At 47.3% G+C, this 5258-nt stretch overlaps 1 long non-coding RNA gene across 1 annotated transcript; it reads right to left on the bottom strand.

The window, feature by feature from the left end:
* Positions 1-305: 305 nt before the first annotated feature.
* Positions 306-4862, bottom strand: LOC128626430 (uncharacterized). Its single transcript, XR_008390387.1, has 3 exons — positions 4816-4862; positions 3837-3969; positions 306-400 (listed from the first exon to the last, which is right to left on the bottom strand). It is a non-coding gene; the product is annotated as an uncharacterized LOC128626430 (long non-coding RNA).
* Between the last annotated feature and the right edge of the window lie 396 nt (positions 4863-5258).

Here is a 5258-nt window from a genome sequence, read left to right on the forward strand (position 1 = left end):
CCTCTCTCTCTGTCTCTTATCCCCTTCTTCTCTCTCTAAAAGCGATGAAAAATGTCCTCAGGTGAGGATACAAAACATATATATTATACCAGCGGCAAGTAAAATAGTTTGTTTTTTTTTTCAAAAAAAACATCTTCACACAGACAAAAACAGAAAATTGGCAGTTTAATGCTACCTTGTATTTCTGTGGAAATCACATCAGCCTATATATTTGAAAACTTTGTAACCCTTGCTGCCCCCTTATAGTCACTAAGACCCCATATTACTTTTTTTTTTTAATTAAAAAAATTTTTTTCAAGCCACTTAGCAAACCCACGTACATCCTTGCTCCATGCTCCACATGCCGGGTTGGGGGTTAGGGATTCAAGGGCTTCAGTCCGTGGTGCTGTGATCACAGGGTCTGTGGTCAAGAGACAGAACAGTCAGACATGTGGTCACGCATGTGTTGGCAAAAACACAGTCCCTCTGGTGATGAGGTTGGGAAATACCGGCTGTGGCCTGGGCAGAGCCAGGTGACCGGGACCCTGGAGATACGGATGTGGCCCCCCACCCTCCCTCCGTCCTCCCACTGAGAGAGTAAGAGGGAATTCCCATTAAACAGAACAGACAGATGCCAGGAGGGGAAAGTCTCATATTGGGGAACATAGAAAATAGAACATCTGGCGAGTAGCAGACCAGTAGGGTTCACAACCTTTCCTTTGACTAAGAAGATTAAAAATATCACTATGTGTCTTGGCCTAAATGACTTTAGACTATCTCAGGTCTGAGCATCTTGATGGCCATTTTTCAAGACTGTGTTTTACGAATCTTATTCAAGCTATAATATGTATGTATACAGATCACAGAACAGGCACTATTTTTTTTTTTTTATGGCAAGTTAATGCACGGCCAGGCACAAATAACGCCCCTCATTATTACACACTCTTCTGTTACAAAATCATGAGCATGTCATTCTGTAACATAATATCACACTCGAGCACACCATAGGGTGTTGTAGGTGAAATGTTCAAATTAAAAGTATAAATTAGTACAGCCTTATTATCACCCTACCAAACACACTCAAGCAGGACCCTGTATATCAATTTGCTACTTATATCCATGGCTGAATCTTGCAATGATCTAGATTTTTTTTTAACCTGGCAGAGATTGTAATTATAAGACTTAAGTGACCTCTTTCCTCTTTTGCTCTAAGTGTAAAATGAAGAATTGTAAACCCAGAGGAATAAATATTATAAGCCTGCTCTGCAATTTAGTGTCGGTAAAAACCATCGTATTTTCTTGAAGAGTTTAGTCTGTCGTGTTTTATTTTCCCCGGGAAGGTTAAATTAAAAAAACAAAACAAAACAAAACACTTAGTCATGTAATCTGGACACAGAGTTGCTTATCTAAGAAAACTCAGCACATTCGAAGTCTCGGGCGGCCCCAGGATTCGTCAGAAGGGATGAGAGAGACATCACTTGACCGGCCCGAGGTCCCGCCCAGCCACCATCTGGACTATTACTAAGGCGCAGCAAATCGAGAGCCAAGTCGGAACAGCTGACTCACACAAAGGCGTCTATTTCCAAAGGTGACAATGACAACTGTGAGAGAAGTTCTACAAATGAAGCCACCGCTGATACTTGCCTCGCTCCAGCAATATGGCTATGGCTTCTTTGAGAGAAAAGGTTATTTCTGGGGACAATGATGACTTCTAGTTCCTGTATCAGCAGAGAAGCTGAGGCTGTGTAATAACAGCATAGCCCAGCTTTTATACATCGTTGCTTAATGTCTTTCCCCTATGACTTTTTCTGAAAATTAAATGTATTGGGGTGACATCGGTTAATAAAATTACATAGTTTTCAAATGTATAATTCCATGCTTCCACGGTCTGCCTATTGCGTTGTGTGCCCACCGCCCAAAGTCACATCTTCCATCACCGTGTTTACCATATTTACCTTCTAGTATTCCCTTCCCACTTCCCGGTGGTCACCGCCATACCATTGTCTGTATCTGTGAGTTTTTGCTTGTTTTTCTTATTTGGTCATGTGTTACTTTCGGTCCTATATCTCACTTCTGAGTGAAATCATGTGATTCTTACCCTTTTCTGTCTGACTTTTTTTGCTTAGCACAATGTGCCCAAGCTTCACCTCACAGATGACAGTATTTCACCTTTGCCTAATTTGTTACAGTTGTAGGAAAAAACACACTTCCTTCACTTACCACACCTCTGACACCAAATGTGTGTGTGTTGTGGGGCGGTTCCCACACCAGCCAACCTACCAACTCTGCAGACCCAGCTTTGGGTCCTGCAATTGGGTGCTGGCCCTAAGTACCAGGAGTGAGCGCCAACTTCACAGGTCTGGGGCCTGGCCTCCCAGAACTTAGTCGGTCTTCAGATGCCAGTCACAAAGCTCACGATGTCACCTGTGCTTCTGATCCACTGGCTCTAAACTGAAGATTTCCACCACCCCTCCCTAGGTTTGATCATTCGTTATAATGAAGCAGGACAGTGAGGACCTAGGAGCTAGGAAAATTCCATGGCAAGTGGGATAGGGAAACTGAGACAGCCAAACACACTGGCTGAGCAACTTACAGCAAGATTCCAGAGGTCACCTGACTAGAGAGGACAGCTGAGCCTGAATTGCACTTCAGTCCCAGGACTGGAAAAGCAGCAGAACTGGGTGGGCGGGGCCAGGACCCCCTGCAAGGGCTAAAGACCCGCTCAGTCACGGACCAATCAGTGAAAACCAGAACCCTCAGGGACACACCTGGAAACCGATGCGCATTCTTCTGAAACTGCCCCCTGAGACCGTCCCTGAAACTCCTGCCTGCCAGAGAGAGAAAAACTCAAGACCAAGGGCCCAACCCCAGTGCTCTCCCTGTGGGAGCAGCCCCCATACTCTTCCCCCTCTCCTGCCCCCACTGCTTTCCTCACAGGCATGTGTCTCCTACACTCGAAGGCACTGGGTATTAGCATCTTGTCCCAGGCTGACCCCCTGAACCTGTCCCCAAGGCCCCCTCTTCTCTGACTTCCCAGCGAGCGAAGGCAGCCCAGCCTGGGCCCTCCTGTTGCTTCTTCCATGCTAAGCCCCTTCCTGTGTCACTGTCCCCAATAAACGGACACTCACAGTCACCGGGACTCATGTTGTGAAATCTTTGCCACACGAAGTCAAGAACCCACTCACTACAGCTGGCCTCAGGCGGCCCCACTCAGGGCTGGGCCCCTGCCTGGTAACATTATGGCTCGCAAAACTCAGGGAGACTTTTCCTTGCGTTTACTGGTTTATTATAACAGACAGTATAGAGGACATGGATGGACAGTCAGAAGGAGAGGTGCACAGAGTGACATCCTGGAGAGCACTTAGCACCGGGTCTTCTGCTCCCCTGCAGTTGGGGTGCACCCCCTCCCAGCACCCCCGACTGGAGCACCGCCGACATGCTGTCGTTTAGGGACATTTATGGAGCCTTCACCATGTAGGAATGACCTGTTGCTAATCAATCTCCTCCTACCCTCTTTCCAAAGAGTGGGGGTGGAGGGTGAAAACTGCGAACTTCTCCTCATGGTTCTGTCTTTCTGGCAACCAGCCCCCATCCTGAGCCCCCCCCCCCCCCCCCCCCCCCGGGGAGCCCACAAGGGTCCCCGCAATAGAATGGGAGACACTCCTATCAGCCAGAACATTCCGAGGGATTTAGGAGGGCTTCGCAAGGCACCGTGGCCGCCCCATGACCCGGAAATCACAGGGGTTTCACTCACAGGGGTGTCCAACCTTTTGGAAGACAAGTTGTCTTGCGCCATGCATTAAACATATTGTGACACATACTCACGAAAAATACCACAATGTTTTAAGTAAACTTACAATTTTGTGTTGGGCTGCAGGTGGTGGACGCCGCCGGTAGGGGGCTCTGTGCCAGGGACCAGGGAAGAGGCCTGACGTGTATTCCTTATTCGTCACGACTCGTGGTTAGTCACACTCTCTCACGTGGTTTTGCCTGTGATAGAACAGACAAGGATCCTGAGTTTTGTATTCTTATGGGAGAGGTCTTTTTTCTTCTGGGAGCCGCTGGGGCTGGGGGGGGGCGGGGGAGGCCCTGGAAGGCCATCAAAAGACAAAGGGAGAAACAAATACAGACTAGAGAAATCGGCTTCCCACGCAGGTGCACGCTCTGTTTTTTTTTTTTTTAATCCTTATCTGAGAATATATTTAATGATTTGAGAGAGATGGGTGGAGAGAGAGAGACATCGATTGGTTGCTTCCCCTTTGGGCCTCAACCAGGGACCAAACCCACAACCTTTTGGTTGCATGGGCTGGTGCTCCAACCAACTCAGTTCCATGCTGAGCCACCCAGCACCCAGACTCAGGTGCAAACTTTTGACCTCATATTTTATTTCTCCTTCACACTCACTCCGTGACTCTTATAACGAGTTTCAGTTTCCACAGAATAGATCTAAACACAGAAAAGCCAACCCAATGGGCAGACAGATATCCCGATGGGGTTAGGGAGAGAGGGAGAAAAACATCAATGTGTGGTTGTTTCTTACATGGCCCCCTACTGGGGACCTGGCCCTCGACCCAGGCATGTGCCCTGACTGGGAATCACATCAGCAACCCTTTGGTTTGCAGGCCTGTACACAATCCACTGAGCCACACGAGCCAGGGCTAGTACCTCCTTTCCAGGGGGCGTTCTTGTGCAAGAAATCACCAGTCAGGCTCCATCCAGCCTGTGAGTGGAGCACCTCATCCGCCCTAGGACTTGGACCTCTCTTGGTTCATTGGATGAACTTGATTTTCCACAGCCCTTCCCATGGGATGTAACAAACCAGGAGTCCAAACTCACCCTGAGTAGAAGCTTCCGTGTCCTTGGGTCAACACTGCTGCTCACTTTCTAGTTACGACTGTTTTCAAAACTTGTCTTTGCTGACTCAGTGCTCCGGGAGCTTTTAATCGATGATCACGGCCCCTTTTAAAAAGCCAAACAATCACCAAACAATGTGGTAAGGCAAACGTTTCTGTGTTGTCCTGAGAAATAGCTGCATCAGGAAAACAAAGGCTTGCTTTGTGGCAAATCAGCACAATTTCGTTTTCATTTTTGAAAGTGTAGTGAATACTGGGTTGGCTTAGTTACATTAGGCGTTGCCAGAAAACAGCAGCCTGACTGTATAGGGTGTTTCATTTCACTACTTGAAAAAAGAAAATTTTCCACCTCCCTGTAAAAACAAATTTTTCTGTCCTTGTTTTTTTTTTTTTTTTTTTGTTATACTCACCCAAGGACTTTTTTTC

Source organism: Artibeus jamaicensis, unplaced genomic scaffold, assembly GCF_021234435.1.
Source record: "Artibeus jamaicensis isolate MK-2021 breed Jamaican fruit bat unplaced genomic scaffold, CSHL_Jam_final scaffold_612, whole genome shotgun sequence".
Taxonomy (NCBI): domain Eukaryota; kingdom Metazoa; phylum Chordata; class Mammalia; order Chiroptera; family Phyllostomidae; genus Artibeus; species Artibeus jamaicensis.